General features: G+C 44.9%; 1 pseudogene; it reads left to right on the top strand.

Annotated features, from left to right (window-relative positions):
• Positions 1-12,089: 12,089 nt before the first annotated feature.
• LOC125554494 (uncharacterized) lies at positions 12,090-17,060 on the top strand (annotated as a pseudogene).
• Positions 17,061-27,169: the final 10,109 nt, after the last annotated feature.

The raw sequence follows: 27,169 nt of genomic DNA, 5'->3' as shown, positions 1-27,169 counted from the left end.
CACTTGCACTAGAGTCAATAATCTAGTTCACATCGCCATGTGATCTAACATCAATAGTTCACATCTTTATGTGGTTAACACCCATAGTTCACATCGATATGTGACCAACACCCAAAGGGTTTACTAGAGTCAGTAATCTAGTTCACATCGCTATGTGATTAACACCCAAAGAGTACTAAGGTGTGATCATGTTTTGCTTGTGAGATAATTTTAGTCAACGGGTCTGTTATATTCAGATCCGTAAGTATTTTGCAAATATCTATGTCACCAATGCTCTGCACGGAGCTACTCTAGCTAATTGCTCCCACTTTCAATATGTATCTAGATTGAGACTTAGAGTCATCTAGATCAGTGTCAAAATTTGCATCGACGTAACCCTTTACGGCGAACCTTTTGTCACCTCCATAATCGAGAAACATATCCTTATTCAACTAAGGATAATTTTGACCGCTGTCCAGTGATCTACTGCTAGATCACTATTGTACTCCCTTGCAAAACTCAGTGTAGGGTATACAATAGATCTGGTACACAGCATGGCATACTTCATAGAACCTATGGCCAAGCCATAGGGAATGACTTTCATTCTCTTTCTATCTTCTGCCGTGGTCGGGTTTTGAGTCTTACTCAATTTCACACCTTGTAACAGAGGCAAGAACTCTTTCTTTGACTGTTCCATTTTGAACTTACTTCAAAATTTTGTCAAGGTATGTACTCATTGAAAAAACTTATCAAGCGCCTTGATCTATCTCTATAGATCTTGATGCTCAATATGTAAGCAGCTTCACCGAGGTCTTTCTTAAAAAAAAACTTTTCAAACACTCCTTTGTGCTTTACAGAATAATTCTACATTATTTGTGATCAACAATATGTCATACATATACTTATCAGAAATGTTGTAGTGCTCCCACTCACTTTCTTGTAAAGACAGACTTCACCGCAAGTCTGTATAAAACTATATGCTTTGATTAACTCATCAAAACGTATATTCCAACTCCGAGATGCTTGCACCAGTCCATAGATGGATCGCTGGAGCTTACATATTTTGTTAGCACCTTTAGGATTGACAAAACATTCTGGTTGCATCATATACAACTCTTCTTCAAGAAATCCATTTAGGATTGCAGTTTTGTTATCCATTTGCCAGATTTCATAAAATGCGGCAATTGCTAACATGATTCGGACAGACTTTAAGCATCGATACGAGTGAGAAAATCTCATCGTAGTCAACACCTTGAACTTTGTCAAAAACCTTTTTCGACAAGTCTAGCTTTGTAGATAGTAACACTACTATCAGCGTCTGTCTTCCTCTTGAAGATCCATTTATTTTCTATGGCTTGCCGATCATCGGGCAAATCCATCAAAGTCCATACTTTGTTCTCATACATGGACCATATCTCAGATTTCATGGCCTCAAACCATTTCGCGGAATCTGGGCTCATCATCGCTTCCTCATAGTTCGTATGTTCGTCATGGTCTAGTAACATAACTTCCAGAACAGGATTACCGTACCACTCTGGTGCGGATCTCACTCTGGTTTATCTACGAGATTCGGTAGTAACTTGATCTGAAGTTACATGATCATCATCATTAGCTTCCTCACTAATTGGTGTAGTAGTCACAGGAACAGATTTCTGTGATGAACTACATTCCAAATAAGGGAGAAGGTACAATTACCTTATCAAGTTCTACTTTCCTCCCACTCACTTCTTTTGAGAGAAACTTCTTCTCTAGAAAGTATCCATTCTCAGCAACGAATGTCTTGCCTTCGGATCTGTGATAGAAGGTGTACCCAACTGTCTCCTTTGGGTATCCTATGAAGACACATTTCTCCGATTTGGGTTTGAGCTTATTAGGATGAAACTTTTTCATATAAGCATCACAATCCCAAACTTTAAGAAACGACAACTTTGGTTTCTTGCCAAACCATAGTTCAGATTGTGTCGTCTCAACGGACTTAGATGGTGCCCTTTTAAATGTGAATGCAGCTGTCTTTAATGCATAACCCCAAAACAATATTGGTAAATCGGTAAGAAACATCATAGATTGCACTATATCCAATAAAGTACGGTTATGACATTCGGACACACCAATTACACTGTGGTGTTCCAGGTGGCGTGAGTAGTGAAACTATTTCACAATGTTTTAACTGAAGACCAAACTCGTAACTCAAATACTCTTCTCCACGATCAGATCGTAGAAACTTTATTTTCTTGTTACGATGATTTTCCACTTCACTCTGAAATTATATGAACTTTTCAATTGTTTCAGACTTCTATTTCATTAAGTAGATATACCCATATCTGCTCAAATCATCTGTGAAGGTCAGAAAATAATGATACCTACTGCAAGCCTTAATATTCATCGGACCACATACATCAGTATGTATGATTTTCAACAAATCTGTTGCTTGCTCCATTGTTCTGGAGAACGACGTTTTAGTCATCTTGCCCAAGAGACATGGTTCGCAAGCATCAAGTGATTCATAATCAAGTGATTCCAAAATCCCATCAGCATGGAGTTTCTTCATGCGCTTTACACCAATATGACCTAAACGGCAGTGCCACAAATAAGTTGCACTATCATTATTAACTTTGCATCTTTTGGTTTCAATATTATGAATATGTGTATCACTACGATCGAGATCCAATGAACCATTTTCATCGGGTGTGTAACCATATAAGGTTTTATTCATGTAAACAGAACAACAATTTATTCTCTTGCTTAAATGAATAACCGTATTACAATAAACATGATCAAATCATATTCATGCTCAACGCAAACACCAAATAACACTTATTTAGGTTCAACACTAATCCCGAAAGTATAGGGAGTGTGGGACTGTTGTCAACTAATCTTTTCAATGTTCAATTCTACTCTATGTTAGAACATTTCTGTGAATGCTATTTCGATCTAAGTGGTCCTATTCTCTGTCCCGTGCTAGGAAGCATTACTCCTCTTTTCATTCCAAATTCTTCAATAAGACCGATACGATTGATTGGTCTGTGCGTTTCTCTTATTACTTTTTTGTATCCCCCTGTTCCTCGGATACAATTCGATCCTTCTACGGCCAAATCTCAATTTGTGGAAAGCCTTCGATGGCTTCCTTATGAAAACATCCATTTGTATATGGGTATAGACGGTCTTTCATTATTCTTCGTGATACTGACCACATTTCTGATCCCTATTTGCATTTCAGTGGGTTGGTCGATGATGATCCTATCAATCTTGGAACCACTTCCAACACACATCGTCACTTCACCCTTAACTAGTCTCTGTTTATTCTGCAACTCCCGTTTCGAGTTACTAATCTTAGCAACTGAACTAGTATCAAATACTGAGGGGTTGCTATAAACACTAGTAAAGTACACATCAATAACATGTATATCAAATATACTTATGTTCACTTTGCCATCCTTCTTATCCGCCAATCACTTGGGGTAGTTCCGCTTCCAGTGACCAGTCCCTTTGCATTAGAAGTACTTAGTCTCAGGCTTAGGACCAGACTTGGGTTTCTTCACTTGAGCAGCAACTTGCTTGCCATTCTTCTTGAAGTTCCCCTTCTTCCTTTTGCCCTTTTCTTGAAACTAGTGGTCTTGTCTATCATCAACACTTGATGTTTTTCTTGATTTCTACCTTCATCGATTTTAGAATCATGAAGAGCTTGGGAATCGTTTCCGTTATCCCTTTCATATTATAGTTCATCACGAAGTTCTACTAACTTGGTGATGGTGACTAGAGAATTCTGTCAATCACTATTTTATCTGGAAGATTAACTCCCACTTGATTCAAGCGATTGTAGTACCCAGACAATCTGAGCACATGCTCACTAGTTGAGCGATTTTCCTCCATCTTTTAGCTATAGAACTTGTTGGAGACTTCATATCTCTCAACTCGGGTATTTGCTTGAAATATTAACTTCAACTCCTGGAACATCTCATATGGTCCATGACGTTCAAAACGTTTTTGAAGTCCCGATTCTAAGCCGTTAAGCATGGTGCACTAAACTATCAAGTAGTCATCATATTGAGCTAGCCAAACGTTCATAACGTCTGCATCTGCTCCTGCAATAGGTCTGTCACCTAGCGGTGCATCAAGGACATAATTCTTCTGTGCAGCAATGAGGATAAACCTCAGATCACGGATCCAATCCGCATCATTGCTACTAACATCTTTCAACATAATTTTCTCTAGGAACATATGAAAATAAACACAGGGAAGCAACAATGCGAGCTATTGATCTACAACATAATTTGCAAAATACTACCAGGACTAAGTTCATGATAAATTTAAGTTCAATTAATCATATTACTTCAGAATTCCCACTTAGATAGACATCCCTCTAATCCTCTAAGTGATCACGTGATCCAAATCAACTAAACCATAACCGATCATCACGTGAAATGGAGTAGTTTTCAATGGTGAACATCACTATGTTGATCATATCTACTATATGATTCACGCTCGACCTTTCGGTCTCAGTGTTCCGAGGCCATATCTTCATATGTTAGGCTCGTCAAGTTTAACCTGAGTATTCTGCGTGTGCAAAACTGGCTTGCACCCGTTGTAGATGGACGTAGAGCTTATCACACCCGATCATCACGTGGTGTCTGGGCACGACGAACTTTGGCAATGGTGCATACTCAGGGAGAACACTTTTATCTTGAAATTTAGTGAGAGATCATCTTATAATGCTACCGTCAATCAAAGCAAGATAAGATGCATAAAAGATAAACATCACATGCAATCAATATAAGTGATATGATATGGCCATCATCATCTTGTGCTTGTGATCTCCATCTCCGAAGCATCGTCATGATCACCATCGTCACCGGCGCGACACCTTGATCTCCATCACAGCATCGTTGTCGTCTCGCCAATCTTATGCTTCTACGACTATCGCTACCGCTTAGTGATAAAGTAAAGCATTACAGGGCGATTGCATTGCATACAATAAAGCGACAACCATATGGCTCCTGCCAGTTGCCGATAACTCGGTTACAAAACATGATCATCTCATACAATAAAATTTAGCATCATGTCTTGACCATATCACATCACAATATGCCCTGCAAAAACAAGTTAGACGTCCTCTACTTTGTTTGTTGCAAGTTTTACGTGGCTGCTACGGGCTTAAGCAAGAACCAATCTTACCTATGCATCAAAACCACAACGATAGTTTGTCAAGTTGGTGCTGTTTTAACCTTTGCAAGGACCGGGCGTAGCCACACTCGGTTCAACTAAAGTTGGAGAAACTGATACCCGCCAGCCACCTGTGTGCAAAGCACGTCGGTAGAACCAGTCTCGCGTAAGCGTATGCGTAATGTCGGTCCAGGCCGCTTCATCCAACAATACCGCCGAACCAAAGTATGACATGCTGGTAAGCAGTATGACTTATATCGCCCACAACTCACTTGTGTTCTACTCGTGCATATAACATCAACACATAAAACCTAGGCTCAGATGCCACTGTTGGGGAACGTAGTAATTTCAAAAAAATTCCTACGCACACGCAAGATCATGGTGATGCATAGCAACGAGAGGGGAGAGTGTTGTCTATGTACCCTCGTAGACCAAAGCGGAAGCGTTGACACAACGTAGAGGAAGTAGTCATACGTCTTCCCAATCCAACCGATCCAAGCACCGTTACTCCGGCACCTCCGAGTTCTTGGCACACGTTCAGCTCGATGACGATCCCTGGGCTCCGATCCAGCAAAGCGTCGGGGAGGAGTTCCGTCAGCACGACGGCGTGGTGACGATCTTGATGTTCTACTGTCGCAGGGCTTCGCCTAAGCACCGCTACAAGATGACCGAGGTGGAATATGGTGGAGGGGGGCACCGCACACGGCTAAGGAACGATCACGAAGATCAACTTGTGTGTCTAGAGGTGCCCCCCTGCCCCCGTATATAAAGGAGCAAGGGGGAGGGGGCGGCCGGCCTAGGAGGGGGCGCGCCAAGGGGAGTCCTACTCCCACCGGGAGTAGGACTCCCTCCTTCCTTGTTGGAGTAGGAGAAGGGGAAAGAGGGGGAGAGGAAGAAGGAAAAGGGGGCTGCGCCCCTTGTCCAATTCGGACCAGAGGGGGGGCGCAGGCCTCCTTCCTTTTGGCCTCTATCCTCTATTCCCGTATGGCCCAATAAGGCCCATATACTCCCCGGCGAATTCCCGTAACTCTCCGGTGCTCCGAAAAATACCCGAATCACTCGGAACCTTTCCGATGTCCGAATATAGTCGTCCAATATATCGATCTTTACGTATCGACCATTTCGAGACTCCTCGTCATGTCCCCGATCCTATCGGGGACTCCGAACTCCTTCGGTACATCAAAACTCATAAACTCATAATATAACTCTCATCGAAACCTTAAGCGTGCGGACCCTACGGTTCGAGAACAATGTAGACATGACCGAGACATGTCTCCGGTCAATAACCAATAGCGGAACCTGGATGCTCATATTGGCTCATACATATTCTACGAAGATCTTTATCGGTCAGACCGCATAACAACATGCGTTGTTCCCTTTGTCATCGGTATGTTACTTGCCCGAGATTCGATCGTCGGTATCTCAATACCTAGTTCAATCTCGTTACTGGCAAGTCTCTTTACTCGTTCCGTAATACATCATCTCGCAACTAACTCAATAGTTGCAATGCTTGCAAGGCTTATGTGATGTGCATTACCGAGAGGGCCCAGAGATACCTCTCCAACAATCGGAGTGACAAATCCTAATCTCGAAATACGCCAACCCAACATGTACCTTTGGAGACACCTGTAGAGCTCCTTTATAATCACCCAGTTACGTTGTGACGTTTGGTAGCACACAAAGTGTTCCTCCGGCAAACGGGAGTTGCATAATCTCATAGTCATAGGAACATGTATAAGTCATGAAGAAAGCAATAGCAACATACTAAACGATCGGGTGCTAAGCTAATGGAATGGGTCATGTCAATCAGATCATTCATCTAATGATGTGATCCCGTTAATCAAATAACAACTCTTTGTCCATGGTTAGGAAACATAACCATCTTTGATTAACGAGCTAGTCAAGTAGAGGCATACTAGTGACACTCTGTTTGTCTATGTATTCACAGATGTATTATGTTCCGGTTAATACAATTCTAGCATGAATAATAAACATTTATCATGAAATAAGGAAATAAATAATAACTTTATTATTGCCTCCAGGGCATATTTCCTTCATTATGTTTACTTACGACTTCAAGTAAACAAAAAACACTGCACACAAGTTTGAAGCCAAAATTTAATAAGAAAAAAGTACAACAGGAAAACATATACTGGGATGTGATAGTATGGTTGAATCCACTATTTGGTCAAAAAAATAAGGAATAAGCAAGTAGCCACAATGGCTCATATGTATGACACAGAGCACAAAGTGCAACACCTTTGCAGGGTTGCGTAGCTGTGCGTTTACCTTATGGAACTATGGGATCTGAAGAAGGTGCCTGTGAGTTGTGACTACTTACTTCCCAGAGCATGGAATGGTGATGAAAACGGTCAATAACCATACTGACACCCTACCTACAACCTAATTGTATAAGGTGGTTAGGCTCAGTCATGAGGTATCTGAAACTCTGAACAGAGCAACTCTACATACAAGTGAATCCAGCCAGAAATGCAATCCAAGATCACAAGGGTGTATTGCACTTTTGGAAACAAAGGATGAATTATATCCCAAGATCAACTCTTACAAACTATCACCCGGGTTGACGGCCAGACCGCGTTCGCAGCTGGCCAGCCCATTCCTTTCGAATATGCACGAGTGTGCATATCATATATTAAAGAGGAAAGGCAAAAAAAGCCTCCACCATAGGTTACATTTACATCTATGCGGCTTTTAGCACGCACCCACTCCACTTACATACAAGTATCTCACTCCTCCCTCATAGCCCACCTATACAATCTACCATGGAAACTCTCCAAATCCCTCTTGATTAGCCCTGCCGTAGCCCACATTTTGGCCTCAGACTTCACCTTCTAGATGAGCCTCTCGATCGATGGGGAATCACCGTCGAAAACAATGGCATTGCGATGCTTCCAAAGCTCCCACAATACAAGTAGCATCACGGTATGTAAGTCCTTGATCCTCGTTTCGCCATCCGTGCTTCTGCTGCAAAGCCATTCCCCAAGGGTGTCCTCCTGGCATGGTTTCCAGTCTGCTCTTCCAAGAGCCTCTCCTATGAGCGTCCAAGTCATTCTGGCGAACACGCACGTGAGAAAAATGTGGTTTATCGTTTCTTCTTCTTGATCACAAAATGGGCACATGTCTTGGTGCGGCAAACCCCTCCTTGCTAGCCGGTCCGAGGTCCAACACTGATTTTTGAGGGCCAACCACGCAAAGAAGCGACATTCCAACGGTGCCCGAGATTTCCAAGTCAGCTTCGATGTCGGCACCACCTCACGTCCCCAAAACCTGCTCGCATATGATGATCTCGCGGTGAACTGGCCATGCACCTCCCATGACTAAGAGACCGCGTCCTGCTCCTCAACACGCGGCTCCCAAGCTTCTACTCCCGACCATAGTTCCAGGAACTGCCGCATCGTGGTTTCGTCCATGTCCGGCCCGACATGCCGTGCCCAATCTCCACTAGCTGCGACCTGACCCACCACTGCTCCTCGCCTGATTCTTGGTGGGATCCTTTGGTACACTGCTGGTGCCAGCTCCTGCACCCTCATGCCATACAGCCATCTATCCTCCCAGAACAAGGTAGTCCTCCCATCTCTAGCCTCGACTCTAGTTGCGTCCCGGAACAGCTGCATGGACTCCTTAGGCACTTTTATAGTGAATTCGCTCCACGGTCTGTTACCATCCACCCGTTTCAGCCACGGCCGCTACATTCAACCAGTGTAAGTTAGGGATCCCCAGACCTCCTCCCCACTTAGGGGCACACACCGCTTCCCAGGCCACCGCGCAATTACCTCCATTTGCCTCGGCCCTCTTGCACCACAGAAATCCCCTACATACTTTGTTCATGGCCGCAATAGTCTTCATCGGCAGGTCTAGTGCCATCATCGCATGGATTGGCATAGCACACAAAACTGACTGCACCAGGATCAACCTCCTGCTCTTTGGCATTAGCGCGGACTTCCATTTTGGCAGACGATTAGCCAAGTTGTCCACCAAGTATTGTAGTTATCATGCCATTTGTTTTCTTAGGGAAAGAGGCACACTAGTAGAAAAAGGGTCAAACGTGAAGCACATTAGTGCCGGTTTGAATTAGAGCCGGCACTAATGTGTACATTAGTGCCGGTTCGTGGCGGCGATCAATAGTACCGGTTCGTGGCGAACCTTTAGTACCGGTTCATGCCACGAACCGGTACTAAAGAGGCTGTGTCAGCCTGCGGTCAGGCTATGGCCCCACCATCACCATTTAGTGCCGGTTCGTACCACGAACCGACACTAATGAGGTTATGGCAAGCTGTTTTTAGTCCCACCTCGCCAAGAGAGAGGCAGTATGAGCGGTTTATAAGCCGTGAGTGCACAGACAATGACGAAGAGTTGCAATGCTCACCTACATGTTGATTAGCTTCAAGCCTTGTGGAATAGCATAGATTGCACTGAGCTATGTGCAGTGCAGTCTACACTATTCCGAATGGCTTGAAGCAAATTAACCAGCATTGCACCTCTTTTTTTTATTTTTAGTAACTTATTTAAACTCCGGACTTCTTTTGTGTTCAGTATGCAGCATTTAAAGCGACGTCATCAATTTCCAACATGTTCTGACATCATTTGTTGTTTTTCGGTCATTTACCTAATTGTTTAGAGAGCTAAATGACCGTGAAATTGAAAATCACTACAAAATGAATCCTGAAAATGTTGAAACTTGGCATGGTATCATCATATCACCCGCATAGCATGCGCGAAAGAGTAGAGAGGGTCACGGCAAAAACTGGACGCACTTCGTGTACAAACTGGACAAACTCTTTCCGAGTATCAGGGTTTCGGAGTCCGGAGTGGGTACTAATGTGCAACTCTTTGCTTGGTTTTGTTAGGGTGGTCCCTAGTAAGTACCAAAACAATGGCATGAACCACCTCTACACAAGATTCCCTCATGTTCGTCGGTTATGGTCCTTTCAGCCTATAAGTACTTAGACTCGGAGTGAGGAATCGATGTCGGTCACGGCAAAAACTGGACGCACTTCATCTGTTACATGGCCACTTCAATGTATTTTAAACTTATTTGAACTCCGTACTTCTTTTGTGTTCAGTATCCAGCACTTAAAGCGATGTCATCAATTTCCAACATGTTCTGACATCATTTGTTGTTTTCGGTCATTTACCTAATTGTTCAGTATGCAACATTCAATTTCCAGAAGAAAATAAATAGAAGAAAATAAATAATGCAGAAAATAAAAAAACTATACAAAAAAATTACTCAAAAATAAATAGAAGAAAATAAATAATGCAGAAAAGAAAAAACTATATAAATAGAAGAGGTAGCCGCGGCTGGGTTTATAAACCAGTGCGGCTGCCCTTCGCCAGGCGAGGTGGGACTAAACTTTGGGGTGGCAGCGCAAGGCCTTTAGTACCGGTTGGTGGCTCCAACCGGTACTAAAGGCCCCCCCTTTAGTACCGGTTGGTGGCTCCAACCGGTACTAAAAGCCTTCGTTTCCCGCCACTTGGCCTGGCGAAAATAGGCCTTTAGTATCGGTTGGAGCCACAAACCGGTACTAAAGGCCCATCCTATATATATAGCACTTACGAAAATTTCAGTTTCATCTCCCCACTTCGTCTCCAACCTCTCGCGAGACATCGCCGCGCGCGCCGCTCGATCCCGTCGTCGCCGCCCGTCGCCCGTCGTCCGTCGTCATCGTCGCTGTCCCCGCCGCCGCCCGTCGTCGTCGTCGTCTCGCACTGCCGCCCCGAACGCCGCCGCCGTCCGTCGTCATCGCCGCGGCCGTATGTCTCTCTCGCACCCGCGCCAAGCGCACCGGCCCGTACGTACGCCGCCGCCCCCGCCCCGTACGCCGGCGTCCCCGCTCGTACGTACGGGGCGGCGGCGTACGGGGCGGCACTGCAGTATACACACACACATACACACACATACACACACATACACACACATACACACACACACATTTTTTTTACATATACACACACACACACATACACACACACACATTTTCTGTTTTCTGTTTTTTAGAAAAGTTAATTAGATGATCGAATATTAGATTAATGTCAAATGTTAGATGAATTAGATAGAAAAGTTAAATATATATTAATGTCAATTGTTAGAGATGAATATAGCTAGATATTAATTAGGTATATGAGATTTGAACTAGTTGAATAATTAATATAACTAGTTTATTTTTAGTAAAAAAATTGTCGAACTAGTTTATTTAGGTATATGAGATTTGAACTAGTTGAATAATTAATATAACTAGTTTATTTTTAGTAAGAAAATTTAGGTATCTGAGATTTGATGATCTAATTAAAATATTATTTGTTAATGAGTTTTTCTGTTTATTTAATTTTTTATATATTTTTAGTTTATATAAATGTTACATTAATGTCGAATGTTAGATGAATTCGATAGAAAAGTTAAATATATAGTAATGTCAATTGTTAGAGATGAATATAGTTAGATATATTAATGTCAAATGTTAGATGAATATATATTTGGCTAGATATAGGTGTTTAATGTTTCACCTATATGAACGTAGGAAATGTCATCTGACGACGAAAAAGATTTTATTATGTGCGAACACTGTGAAGACCAGCGCGGCCTGTGTGACCAAAATTTCCTTGTTGATGGTAGGCGCTTCAGCATCAAGCTGGATGAGACATTCGAAGTTGATATAGTAAGTCACTTTGTCAATTATTATTTGAATGCAAAACTTATGCTTCATTTGCTTCAACTTATAATTTTAAATTTTCACTATTCTACTAGCGCATCCCCTGCCATGCAAGAATTTTTGTCTTGGATAAGATAGGTTTTAGTGCTATAGATGATATGGAGGTAAATAGAGTTTACTTGAAGACGGAGCATGTGTATACTTTCAACGTCAAATTATATAATGGAGACACATACAGCCATTTTGAATGCAAAACTTGGCAAGCACTATGCAAGGCTTATGCATTTGAGCCTGATCGACAAGGCCACTACCACATCGCTAGCGGACAAGGCCGCGGCGACCGCTCCACCACCCCCTCCCCTGCGGCTCAGCGAGCTTCCGCCGCTGCTTCCCCAACTCGTGGACGGATTGCGGCCCCGATTTCCGCCACCGGTGACCGACGCGCCTCAACCGCGCGCCGTCGACACTTCAGCTCATGGTGACACTGGTCATGGGACCGATGGACACGGCGATTTCACTGATCTTCGGGGGAAATCATTAGGGGAGATCCGCACCCCTCGATTACCTCCGGCCACTGGTACGTCCGACTTCTATCATCACGGCGAGCAGTCGTTTTCCGGGGACCGTGGGTACCTGCGCATGCCATGACCACCGCGGTTCGATTTCCCCCTGTTTGACGGGACTAACCCCAGAGCATGGCACCTCAAATGTGAGGCATATTTCCGGGTGTGCACGCTTAGTCCAGACACTTGGGTTAGTTGTGCTGCCATATATTTCATAGATGGAGCTCTTACCTGGTTGCAATCGTCTCAAGCACACTTGCACTATCAGGATTGGGCAGAGTTTGCCACTGCCATATATACGCAGTTTGGTAGAGAAGAATTTCAGAATCTCCTTAGGCAGTTTAACAGGCTGAAGCAAACGGGCACAATCGCAGAATATGCGGAGCAATTTACACAAATTATGCATAACCTGTTAGCTCACCACACTTCGTGGGATCCTGCATTTTTTGTTACCCAGTTTATGGAGGGGTTACAACGTGATATTCGTGCCGCTATTGTTCTTCATCGCCCACAAAATTTGGATACTGTTGTGGATCTTGCTTGTTTACATGAAGAGGTGGTGGACACATTCCGACGGGACGAACGACGTCCTTAGGCACCTTTCTCCACAACGATGGGTGGGACGGGCGATTCCTCGCACGGCGTTGCCGCTGCCTGCCCCGCCAACGAAGGTCGACGGTGCTCAGAGCGTGATGCGCCAAGACGATCGCCGCACCTTGGACACTCCCCGACCATCGGCCAACGGCGACAAGCTGATGGCGCTGCGGGCCTACTGCCGCACCAAGGGCTTGTGCTTCACTTGTGGTGAACGGTGGGGACGCGATACGTCAATTTTGCATCATGCTTTTATATCGATATTTATTGCATTATGGACTGTTATTACACATTATGGCACAAAACTTATGCCTTTTCTCTCTTATTTTACAAGGTTTACATGAAGAGGGAGAATGCCGGCAACGGGGGCTGGAAAATGAGCAAATATTAGAGACCTATTCTGCACAACTCCAAAAGTCCTGAAACTCCACGGAAGTCATTTTTGGAATTAATAAAAAATATTGAGCGAAGAAATTACCAGAGGGGGGCCACCCACCATCCACGAGGGTGGGGGGCGCGCCCTACCCCCCTGGGCGCGCCCCCTGCCTCGTGGGCCCCCTGGCAGTCCTCCGATGGCCATCTTCTGCTATATGAAGTCTTTTACCCTGGAAAAAATCATAAGCAAGCTTGCGGGACGAAACACCGCCACCATGAGGCGGAACCTTGGCGGAACCAATCTAGGGATCCGGCGAAGCTGTTCTGCCGGGGAAACTTCCCTCCGGGAGGGGGAAATCATCACCATAGTCATCACCAACGATCCTCTCATCGGGAGGGGGTCAATCTCCATCAACATCTTCACCAGCACCATCTCCTCTCAAACCCTAGTTCATCTCTTGTATCCAATCTTTGTCTCATAGCCTCAGATTGGTACCTTGTAGCTGATGCTAGTTGGTTTATTTGGTGGAAGATCATATGTTCAGATCCTTTATGCATATTAATACACCTCTGATCATGAACATGAATATGATTTGTGAGTAGTTACGTTTGTTCCTAAGGACATGGGAGAAGTCTTGCTATTAGTAGTCATGTGAATTTGGTATTCGTTCGATATTTTGATGAGATGTATGTTGTCTTTCCTCTAGTGGTGTTATGTGAACATCAACTACATGACACTTCACCATTGTTTGGGCCTAGAGGAAGGCATTGGGAAGTAATAAGTAGATGATGGGTTGCTAGAGTGACAGAAGCTTAAACCCTAGCTTATGTGTTGCTTCGTAAGGGGCTGATTTGGATCCATATGTTTCATGCTATGGTTAGGTTTACCTTAATACTTCTTTTGTAGTTGCGGATGCTTGCAGGAGTAGTTAATCATAAGTGGGATGCTTGTCCAAGGAAGGACAGTACCCAAGCACCGGTCCACCCTCATATCAAATTATCAAAGTACCGAACGCGAATCATATGAGCGTGATTAAAACTAGCTTGACGATAATCCCATGTGTCCTCGGGAGCGTTTTCCTTCATATAAGAGTTTTTCCAGGCTTTTCCTTTGCTACAAAAAGGATTGGGACACCTTGCTGCACTTTATTTACACTTGTTACTTGTTACCCGTTACCAATTGTCTTATCACAAAACTATCTGTTACCAATAATTTCAGTGCTTGCAGAGAATACCTTACTGAAAACCGTTTGTCATTTACTTCTGCTCCTCATTGGGTTTGACACTCTTACTTATCAAAAGGACTACGATAGATCCTCTACACTTGTGGGTCATCAAGACTCTTTTCTTGCATCGTTGCCGGAGAGTGAAGCGCCTTTGGTAAGTGGAATTTGGTAAGGAAAAAATTTATATAGTGTGCTGAAATTTACTGTCACTTGTTACTATGCAAAGTAATCCTCTGAGGGGCTTGTTCAGGGTATCTTCACCCCGACCAGTAGAGCAAAGAGTTGCTCCTCAACCTACTGAACCTACTAAAAGAATTTCTTTGAAATTTCTTCGGGTATGATAGAGAAACTACTAGCTAATCCTTTTACAGGAGATGGAACATTACATCCCGATGAGCACCTAATCTATGTGGATGAAGTTTGTGAATTATTTAAGCTTGCAGGTATGCCCGAGGATGTTATCAAGAAGAAGGTATTCCCTTTATCTTTGAAGGGAAAGGCATTGACATGGTTTAGGCCATGTGATGATATGGAATCATGGAACTACAACAGATTGAAATTGGAATTTCATCAGGAGTTTTATCCTATGCATCTTGTTCATCGTGATCATAATTATATATATAATTTTGGCCTCGTGAAGGAGAAAGCATCGCTCAAGCTTGGGGGAGGCTTAAGTCAATGTTATATTTATGCCCCAATCATGAGCTCTCAAGAGAAATGATTATTCAAAAAATTTATGCTCGGCTTTCTCTCAATAATCGCTCCATGCTCGATACTTCTTGTACTGGTTCTTTTATGATGAAGACTATTGAATTCAAATGGGATTTATTGGAAATAATTAAATGCAACTCTGAAGATTGGGACCTCGGCGAAGGTAAGGAGTCAGGTATAACACCTAAGTTTGATTGTGTTAAATCTTTTATGGATACCGAGGTTTTCCATGAATTTAGCACTAAATATGGACTTGACTCTGAGATAGTAGCTTCTTTCTGTGAATACTTTGCTACTCATGTTGATCTCCCTAAGGAGAAGTGGTTTAAATATAATCCTCCCATTGAAGTAAAAGTAGATGCACCTATTAAAGTTGAAGAAAAGACTATCACTTATAATGATCCTGTTGTTCCTACTGCTTATGTTGAAAAACCACCTTTCCCTTTTATAATAAAGGATCATGCTAAAGCTTCAACTGTGGTTCGTAAGAGTAATGCTAAAACCTCTACACTCTCTGAACAAATTAAAGTTGAACCTAGTATTGCTATGGTTAAAGATCTCTTGGTCGATAATATTGATGGGCATGTTATTTACTTCTGTGATGAAGCTGCTAGAATTGCTAGACCTGATACTAAAAATAAACATAGACCTGTTGTTGGCATGCATGTTGTTTCAGTTAAAATAGGAGATCATTCTTATCATGGATTATGTGATATGGGTGCTAGTGCAAGTGCAATACCATATTCTTTATACAAAGAAATTATGCATGACATTGCACTTGCTGAGATAGTGGATATTGATGTTACCATTAAGCTTGCCAATAGAGATACTATCTCACCAATTGGGATTGTTAGAGATGTTGAAGTCTTGTGTGGGAAAGCTAAATATCCTGTTGATTTTCTTGTTCTTGGTTCCCCACAAGATAACTTTTGTCCCATCATATTTGGTAGACCCTTCTTGAATACTGTTAATGCTAAGATAGATTGTAAAAAGGATGTTGTTACTATTGGTTTGGGGGATATATCTCATGAGTTTAATTTTGCTAAATTTCATAGACAACCCCATCATAAAGAATTGCCTAGTAAGGATGAAATTATTGGTCTTGCTTCTACTGCTGTGCCCCCTAATGATCCTTTAGAACAATATTTAATAGACCATGAAAATGATATGTTTATGAATGAAACAAGGGAAATAGATGAAGTATTCCTTAAACAGGGACCCATTTTGAAACACAATTTGCCTGTTGAAACACTAGGGGTTCCTCCTCCACCCAAGGGTGATCCCGTTTTTGAGCTTAAACCATTACCTGATGCTCTTAAATATGCTTATCTTGATGAAAAGAAGATATATCCTGTTATTATTAGTGCTAACCTTTCAGAGCAAGAAGAAGAGAGATTATTGAAAACTCTGAAGAAGCACCATACTTGTGACGCCCGGATAATCAAGCTACAGTAACCCTCTAGTAATGATGCCTTGTCACCACTGTTACTGTTGTTAGTCTCGCGTTAGATCGAAACCGGTTCGAATTCAAAATTCAAGATCAGGGAAACAATAAAAGTTTTCAAATGTTAAGACTAAAATGTTAAAAATGGGACAACTAAATCCTAAGTAATAATGGTGGAGAAACCACACTTGTATAAAATGCGTAAATACTCAAAAATGAATAAAACAACAGCAAAATAAATTAATTAAATGCCTTTTGTATTTTGTAAAGTATTAAACTAATTTATTTAGTTGTCCAAATTAATGTGGCAGTGGTATCTTTAACCTACTACATTTAGGTGTTGTTCTCACATTCTATAAAGTTGAAATAAATTAAAAATTTAATAAAACAGAAAAGAAGAAATAAAAAGAAAAGAGAAAACAAAAAAAAAAGAAAACAAAAGAAACCACCCCGCTCCCCATGGGCCTCGGCCCTTCCCACCCAACCGGCCTACTTGGCCCAACCGGCCACCCCCTGGCCTATAGGCCACAGCCCCACACCCCAGAAACCCTAACCCCCCACTCCCTCTCCCCCTCCCGATCCAATCTGGATCGGGGACGAAACCCCACTCCCTCGCTCCTTCCCCCCCCCCCCCCCACGAACGGATTGGGATCGAGGGGACGAACCTCCCCACGGCGCCCCGACCGCGTCGACCTTCGCAGCCGCCTCGACACCGCGCGGAACGCCTCCGCCACAGCCACCTCGCCGTCTCCCTCGCCCTCGCGCCCCGTCCCCTCTCCCCCGACGGCGCCGCTCACTGCGCCAATCGCGACCGCGCCCTCGACGCCGCATGGACGCCGCTGCCCCGCCATCGCCGGACCACCCCAAGCCACCTCGAGCCCACTGCCCCGAACCCTACTTCCACCGTGAGCCGCGCCCCTTCTCTCCTTCCCCTGTCCCCGCGTCGCGTCCGACCTTCCCGCGCCGCCCTCTGCAGCGCTGCGTCGCCCGCTCCACCGCGTGTGCGCCCGCAGGCTCCCTCTCGTGCGCACGCCCACGCTCGTGCTCACCGCCGCGGCCGCGCTCACCGCGGCCCTGCTACGCCCCGCCCGCGGTTGCCGTGGACCACGCACGCCCGCGCCGTCCCGCCGCTCCCTTGCTCTCCTCGGCGTCCCGCTCACGCACGCGCGCCCTCGCCCTTCGCCTTGCCCCTGCCTCGCCCGCCGTGGACAACGGCCCCGCCATCCCGCTCGTCGCCTCACTCATGCGTCGTCCGACGGCGACCACCATGATCTCCAGCCGTTGGCCGCGCCCCCCTCCATTCTGCGGTGGCCGGTGGCCTCGCTGGAGGCCGCGCCCGGCCACGGAGCCCGAGCCCCCTGGTGCCGTGCGTGCCCAGGTCCGGCCTCCTCGGGCGCCCGCCCGTTAACCCTCGCCCACTTCGCCCGGTTGCCCCCTGGGCCTATGACAGTGGGGGCCGCCCCCAGTACGTTAAAAAAAAGAAGTATATAAAAATAAATAAAACAATAATTAAAATAAAAACAAATTTAATTAATTAATTAATTAACTAAATTAATTAAGTTAATTAACCTTAATTAATTAATCTAATTAACCTGTTAGCTTAATTAAACAGTAATTAGTTTAACTAAACACTACTTAAACTAACAGAGTATGACAGGTGGGTCCCACTGGACCCACGCGTCAGTTTGACCCAGTCAACCCCTGTTGACTGCTGATGTCAGCATGACATCATACTGATGTCATAAATCTATTTTTGAATTAATTAAATAATTAATTAAATTTCAGAATTTAATAAAATCTTTAGAAAATCATATCTTTTAATCCGTAGCTCGGATTAAAATATTTTCAACATGAAAGTTGCTCAGAACGCCGAGACGAACCCGGATACGCAGCCCGTTCATCCGCCACGCATCCCTAACCTATCAAACTCGCAACTTTCCCCCTCCGGTTCACCGGTCCGAAAACGCGAAACACCGGGGATACTTTCCCGGATGTTATCCCCCTTCACCGGTATCACCTACTACCGCGTTAGGGCACCTCTAACGCCGTAACTTGTCATGTCATGCATCACTATGCATATGCTTGCATTATATTTATTGTTTCTTCCCCCTCTTCTCTCTCTAGACACCGAGACCGACGCCGCTGCTACCCCGTACGACTACGGTGTTGATGACCCCTCTCTCTTGCCAGAGCAACCAGGCAAGCCCCCCCCTTTGATCACCAGATATCGCCTACTCTTCTCTATACTGCTTGCATTAGAGTAGTGTAGCATGTTACTGCTTTCCGTTATTCCTATCCTGATGCATAGCCTGTCCTTGCTACTACTGTTGTTACCTTTACCTGCAATCCTAATGCTTAGTATAGGATGCTAGTATTTCCATCTGTGGCCCTACATCCTTGTCCGTCTGCCATGCTATACTATCGGGCCGTGATCACTCAGGAGTTGATCACGGGTATATACTATATACTTTATACATGATATATGTGGTGATTAAAGACGGGTCGGCTCGTAGGAGCACCCGCGAGTGGATCTTTGAGGTGGAGCGACAGGGCAGGTTCCGACCACCTAGGAGAGAGGTGGGCCTGGCCCTGGTCGGCGTTCGCGGATACTTAACATGCTTAACGAGATCTGGGTATTTGATCTGAGTCTGGCCATTTGGTCTATACGCACTAACCATCTACGCGGGAGTAGTTATGGGTATCCCGGCGTCGTGGTATCAGCCGAAGCCTTCGTGACGTCAGCGACTGAGTGGCGCGCGCCGGATTGGACTGGAAGGCCACTAGGCTAGGTCTGCTTTCGGCCGCGTTCGCAACGTGCAGGTGTGCTAAGGGCGATGGGCCCAGACCCCTGGGCGCTTAGGTTTAGACCGGCGTGCTGACCTCTCTGTTGGTCTAGGTGGGGCTGCGACGTGTTGATCTTCCGAGGCCGGGCATGACCCAGGAAAGTGTGTCCGGCAAAATGGGATCGAGCGTGTTGGGGTATGTGGTGCACCCCTGTAGGGAAGTTAATCTATTCGAATAGCCGTGATCTTCGGTAACAGGACGACTTGGAGTTGTATCTTGACCTTATGACAACTAGAACCGGATACTTAATAAAACACACCCTTCCAAGTGCCAGATACAACCGGTGGTCGCTCTCTCACAGGGCGACGAGGGGAGGATCATCGGTTAGGATTATGCTATACGATGCTACTTGGAGGTCTTCAGTCTACTCCCTTCTACATGCTGCAAGACGGAGGCTGCCAGAAGCGTAGTCTTCGAAAGGATTAGCTATCCCCCCTCTTATTCTGGCCTTCTGCAGTTTAGTCCACCGATATGGCCCTTTACACATTTACCCATGCATATGTAGTGTAGCTCCTTGCTTGCGAGTACTTTGGATGAGTGCTCACGGTTGCTTTCTCCCTCTTTTCCCCCTATCCCTTCTACCTGGTTGTCGCAACCAGATGTTGGAGCCCAGGAGCCAGACGCCACCATCAACGACGACTCCTACTACACCGGAGGTGCCTACTACTACGTGATGCCCGCTGACGATGACCAGGAGTAGTCAGGAGGATCCCAGGCAGGAGGCCTGCGCCTCTTTCGATCTGTATCCCAGTTTGTGCTAGCCTTCTTAAGGCAAACTTGTTTAACTTATGTCTGTACTCAGATATTGTTGCTTCCGCTGACTCGTCTATGATCGAGCTCTTGTATTCGAGCCCTCGAGGCCCCTGGCTTGTAATATGATGCTTGTATGACTTATTTTATTTGTAGAGTTGTGTTGTGATATCTTCCCGTGAGTCCTTGATCTTGATCGTACACATTTGCGTGCATGATTAGTGTACGGTCAAATCGGGGGCGTCACAAGTTGGTATCAGAGCCGACTGCCTGTAGGAATTCCCCTTCCACACTCCTTGGCCGAAGTTGAGTCTAGTCATTACAAAACTTTTACTAACATGGCTGTGTGCCTTACGGGCCCACGTCGCCATTGGGTGGTATTAGGATCTTTTATTCCTTGTCTATACTCTGGGATTCTGACTCTCTCCTACTCGGGTTAAATGATTTTGCTAAAATCTAACTCTAGGTTCTCGTTACCACTTCCTGCCGATGAGCCCCTTCATTACAGATGATCGACTGCTTCAACAGAAGATTTTGACAATACTCTCCGATATTCTCCCGAAACCTTATGCCATTGCTTTTGCAATTCCCTACCACCGAAATATCCCTATGGATAAGTATTTAGACCTGTCGTTCTTACTTTTATTCCCAGTTGATCTTGTTATTACAAGATAACCTGAAATTCTCTATAATGTTTCGAGTATACTTTGTGCCCACTGCCTTGCAGTTCTTTGCCACATGCATACCACTACGGATAATTACTCGCATTTATCGAGTATCCGCTCATCCCCAGATATTCATGAAGTTCACAAAATTCTTCGAAATACCATTCGGCCTTCCGAAAATCCTGAGCAACCTATTGCTCCTGAAATTCTTGCTTGCTTGCATTATGGTTAATCCCATAAGTATAGTAATCTTATTGGCAACCTTTGTCAATATCATTTTGAGTCCATTGACTCAATATGTTGCGAATGCTCGCAATCCTCACTCAGATCATAGAATTCATCCTTCCAGCTCAGACATCATTTTAAACATGAGCTGGTTCTCAACAAATCCAATTGCCGTCGATTGTACCCCTAAGGCTATTCAACTTATCCATCCCTAATCAGAACATTGCTTCTGATCCCTTGAATTGAAAATCATAATTCCTTTGCATTTGTGCTCTGGATTAGTCAGTTGTTTCCATAATCCAATGCCTTTGCATTGTTACTTCCTCTGGTTGTGTGCCGATGCGCACGTCGGCTCTATTATGGACCGACAGATCCTTTAATGGATTTTATCCGACAGCGTCCTTCATATTCAATAACCTTGTGAGCCTTCCCTCGGATACATAATGCCTTTTGTAAATGGTATCATCTACTTTCTCAACCTTGCTCTACTTTCGAGCTTGTAATATTTACTCTTGAAACTTGGGGTATATGTTTCTAAGAAGCCCCTATGGGTTGAACATAGGCCTTCTCTAAACTGTGTGAACTCGAAAGCTTTCGCGAGTCATACACCTCTGGTATTTTGCCAGATAAAATTTCAAACACTACAACTTCTTCGAAAGTGAGAAGTGAATGAAAGGTTATGCATTGGAGAAGTGGGAGTCGACCTTGAACTTTGTGTTCATGCCCATGGACACGATGTAGATCTTATCATTAAAACTTCTCTTAAATTAAATTATTCCTTTGGTATAAGTTCATCTTATATCCGGGATCTGGCCTTTTGCAATCGTGGTTCCGACCATGTTCTCTTTTAAATATCATTTCATGTGCAAGTTTAAGCGCTTGTCTTCTGTAGAGCAATACCCCAGTCCAACCTCTACTTTGATTTGTCATCGAGTATTACCCCTCTGGTATCTCGAGATTATCATGAAACTGCATAACTTCTTATGAGTTCTTCTTCAAGTATTATTTGACTTTCGTTGCATCATCATTTGACTTGATGTCATCGCCGACCGATTACATCTTCATGAAATCTCTCGACAAATGTGTCGTGGTCATCATCAACATCCTGAGCTCTTCCAAGATATATATCGAATTCTTGGTTAGAAATACCATCCTCGCCCCCAATGGTTTGTGTTATCACCGACCACTTTATTGCCTTCCGTTCAACACAAACTTATTCGTGTTTTGTGTTATACCTTGAGATCCTTGCTATCCAGCATTTGTTCTTCTTTACCTTGGAATATTACCACCTTTTATGTCAAGAATGTCGTGGTAATTTTACCACCTCTTGAGAATTCTTGATATAGTAATATCTCTCGCCTTTTGCGTTCATTTCTTGGTCTCCGTGTTAATTCTAACCGGAATACCGACAAATGGTCTGTGATGTGTAAATTCTAAACTTCTAGCAACCCTATTGCTTTGAAGTTATTGGTCTACAGTTTCTTTAGAAATTCTATTGCTTATTGAATCATCATTCGAAACTGATCGTGCTACCTAGTCCAGATTCCTGGGTGCACCCTTCTATAATGTTCAGTTGAGTATGTTCCCCTCGAGCATACATCATTATATCATTGACCCGACAAATGATATTTCCTTGTTCACATAATTGTGGAAATCCATCTTTTGGAAATCTCGATGAATTGTCGCTGAGTTCATCAGCCACCTCCTCATTCTATCCTTGATTTAAATGGTGAACTCATGATTCAGGACTTGCCTTCATAGTTCATTTCACGAGAATCTTGCAACGCCATCCCGTCAATGTGTTGCACCTCTTCTTCTCATCCTGAGTCTGAGGTATCCTGACACCAATCAGATCTGAATCCCGGTCAGATATGATGGTTGGAACATATTTCCAAGAGTTTTTAACCTTGGTCTATATATCTCTCGGTAAGGTGATGTCATGCCTAGCACACCTGGCCGGAGGACCTATTGTTACTGTTTCCTTTTCAGCCAGGTTATCCATTCTTCCCTGAGGAAATTGTAAGGCTTATTCTACAAGTTGTTCCTGATGGATCCTTCGTGTATCCGAAGTGTAATCTTTGCTTGACGGCCATGTCAATGCTATCTCAAAGCATGTCTATGGTACTCCAATTTTCAACAAAAACTTTTGAAGCCCAATGCTAAATGTTTCCTGCTCGATTATCCAAACATCGTTGTACGGGTAATATCATGAAAATTATCTCCCCTACCTAAAGAGTTTACTACATTATATCATGTCATGGATATCATGCTCTGCTCGTCCTTCCGAAGATTATACCTTTGAAATATGTGTTTAAACACATTTTCCTTTCCATTGTTCTGTTTAATCTGATGATCATATTTTTCTTTCCATTTTTGGGTTAACATTTCTGGTGATCTATATGATCTAAGCAGTAATATTCTCCTGCTTAGGTAAACACCTTGGTTTACAACTCTGTTAGTGTGACCCTGTTACTATTGCTAACGACATCCTGGTAACCACCGATGGGTGAGAACCTTGCCTATTGGTCCGCCTCGTTTCAACGAGCAGGAAAATGGTTCTCTTCGTCCCTCGCCCTTGGTACCGACGTTATTGCCGACATAATCGACAGGCTACCCTCTGACATGCCTTGCTATCATGGCCGTGCCAGATGTCGACGCCATTCCTACTTTAACCACATGGTGGGCCCATAACCCACAGTTCCACAGGATCGAAACCTGACTCTCCTATACACCCCCTGTTTTTAAGTTTGTTCCTCGCACCTGGCCTCGTATGTAATTCACGAGCCACCTTCCGTGTGATCCTCAATCCTGGTATTAAACACAATACTTGTTTCCGTTGCTTTGAACCCCTTTCACACTCTGTTTCAGGCAACGAACGATTGCCTACCCGCTTGAAACTTCTCATGGTACCTCCTTACTTTATCCTCGATATTTTCTAAAGTTTTAGTTCGAGAGTTACTCCGCCACCTTCCCCGATGTTAACTACCAGGTAGTCAACCTTGCAGAGGTCCGTTCTCCCGGAATATACCCACCCTTTATTCTTTCGTGAGTACGATTGAGTTCTCGAAGAAAGGAAGCTGACTTCATCATGATGACTGAAGCATAGGAATGAAGACATTAATGTTATGGATCGACCTCTTCGAGAAGAGCAACAACGATCAAGAAGAATCACTAGGATTTCGTAACCTATTCTTCCCCCTTACACACCTCTTAAATCTCGGGACGAGATTTCTTGTAGTGGAGGAGAATTGTGACGCCCGGATAATCAAGCTACAGTAACCCTCTAGTAATGATGCCTTGTCACCACTGTTACTGTTGTTAGTCTCGCGTTAGATCGAAACCGGTTCGAATTCAAAATTCAAGATCAGGGAAACAATAAAAGTTTTCAAATGTTAAGACTAAAATGTTAAAAATGGGACAACTAAATCCTAAGTAATAATGGTGGAGAAACCACACTTGTATAAAATGCGTAAATACTCAAAAATGAATAAAACAACAGCAAAATAAATTAATTAAATGCCTTTTGTATTTTGTAAAGTATTAAACTGATTTATTTAGTTGTCCAAATTAATGTGGCAGTGGTATCTTTAACCTACTACATTTAGGTGTTGTTCTCACATTCTATAAAGTTGAAATAAATTAAAAATTTAATAAAACAGAAAAGAAGAAATAAAAGAAAAGAGAAAACAAAAGAAACCACCCCGCTCCCCATGGGCCTCGGCCCTTCCCACCCAACCGGCCTACTTGGCCCAACCGGCCACCCCCTGGCCTATAGGCCACAGCCCCACACCCCAGAAACCCTAAACCCCACTCCCTCTCCCCCTCCCGATCCAATCTGGATCGGGGACGAAACCCCACTCCCCTTGCTCCTTCCCCCCCCCCCACGAACGGATTGGGATCGAGGGGACGAACCTCCCCATGGCGCCCCGACCCCGTCGACCTTCGCAGCCGCCTCGACACCGCGCGGAACGCCTCCGCCACAGCCACCTCGCCGTCTCCCTCGCCCTCGCGCCCCGTCCCCTCTCCCCCGACGGCGCCGCTCGCTGCGCCAATCGCGACCGCGCCCTCGACGCCGCATGGACGCCGCCGCCCCGCCGGACTGCGTCATCTCCGCCCCGCCATCGCCGGACCACCCCAAGCCACCTCGAGCCCACTGCCCCGAACCCTACTTCCACCGTGAGCCGCGCCCCTTCTCTCCTTCCCCTGTCCCCGCGTCGCGTCCGACCTCCCCGCGCCGCCCTCTGCAGCGCTGCGTCGCCCGCTCCACCGCGTGTGCGCCCGCAGGCTCCCTCTCGTGCGCACGCCCACGCTCGTGCTCACCGCGGCCCTGCTACGCCCCGCCCGCGGTTGCCGTGGACCGCGCACGCCCGCGCCGTCCCGCCGCTCCCTTGCTCTCCTCGGCGTCCCGCTCACGCACACGCGCCCTCGCCCTTCGCCTTGCCCCTGCCTCGCCCGCCGTGGACAACGGCCCCGCCATCCCGCTCGTCGTCTCACTCATGCGTCGTCCGACGGCGACCACCATGATCTCCCGCCGTTGGCCGCGCCCCCCTCCATTCTGCGGTGGCCGGTGGCCTCACTGGAGGCCGCGCCCGGCCGCGGAGCCCGAGCCCCCTGGTGCCGTGCGTGCCCAGGTCCGGCCTCCTCGGGCGCCCGCCCGTTAACCCTCGCCCACTTCGCCCGGTTGCCCCCTGGGCCTATGACAGTGGGGGCCGCCCCCAGTACGTTAAAAAAAAGAAGTATATAAAAATAAATAAAACAATAATTAAAATAAAAACAAATTTAATTAATTAATTAATTAACTAAATTAATTAAGTTAATTAACCTTAATTAATTAATTTAATTAACCTGTTAGCTTAATTAAACAGTAATTAGTTTAACTAAACACTACTTAAACTAACAGAGTATGACAGGTGGGTCCCACTGGACCCACGCGTCAGTTTGACCCAGTCAACCCCTGTTGACTGCTGATGTCAGCATGACATCATACTGATGTCATAAATCTATTTTTGAATTAATTAAATAATTAATTAAATTTCAGAATTTAATAAAATTTTTAGAAAATCATATCTTTTAATCCGTAGCTCGGATTAAAATATTTTCAACATGAAAGTTGCTCAGAACGACGAGACGAACCCGGATACGCAGCCCGTTCATCCGCCACGCATCCCTAACCTATCAAACTCGCAACTTTCCCCCTCCGGTTCACCGGTCCGAAAATGCGAAACACCGGGGATACTTTCCCGGATGTTATCCCCCTTCACCGGTATCACCTACTACCGCGTTAGGGCACCTCTAACGCCGTAACTTGTCATGTCATGCATCACTATGCATATGCTTGCATTATATTTATTGTTTCTTCCCCCTCTTCTCTCTCTAGACACCGAGACCGACGCCGCTGCTACCCCGTACGACTACGGTGTTGACGACCCCTCTCTCTTGCCAGAGCAACCAGGCAAGCCCCCCCCTTTGATCACCAGATATCGCCTACTCTTCTCTATACTGCTTGCATTAGAGTAGTGTAGCATGTTACTGCTTTCCGTTATTCCTATCCTGATGCATAGCCTGTCCTTGCTACTACTGTTGTTACCTTTACCTGCAATCCTAATGCTTAGTATAGGATGCTAGTATTTCCATCTGTGGCCCTACATCCTTGTCCGTATGCCATGCTATACTATCGGGCCGTGATCACTCGGGAGTTGATCACGGGTATATACTATATACTTTATACATGATATATGTGGTGATTAAAGACGGGTCGGCTCGTAGGAGCACCAGCGAGTGGATCTTTGAGGTGGAGCGACAGGGCAGGTTCCGACCACCTAGGAGAGAGGTGGGCCTGGCCCTGGTCGGCGTTCGTGGATACTTAACACGCTTAACGAGATCTGGGTATTTGATCTGAGTCTGGCCTTTTGGTCTATACGCACTAACCATCTACGCGGGAGTAGTTATGGGTATCCCGGTG

This window comes from Triticum urartu, chromosome 4A, assembly GCF_056163025.1.
Source record: "Triticum urartu cultivar PI428250 chromosome 4A, HENAU_Tu73, whole genome shotgun sequence".
In the NCBI taxonomy this organism is placed as follows: domain Eukaryota; kingdom Viridiplantae; phylum Streptophyta; class Magnoliopsida; order Poales; family Poaceae; genus Triticum; species Triticum urartu.
Note: the sequence above shows the minus strand (reverse complement) of the source record. Positions and strands in the feature narration are given on the sequence as shown.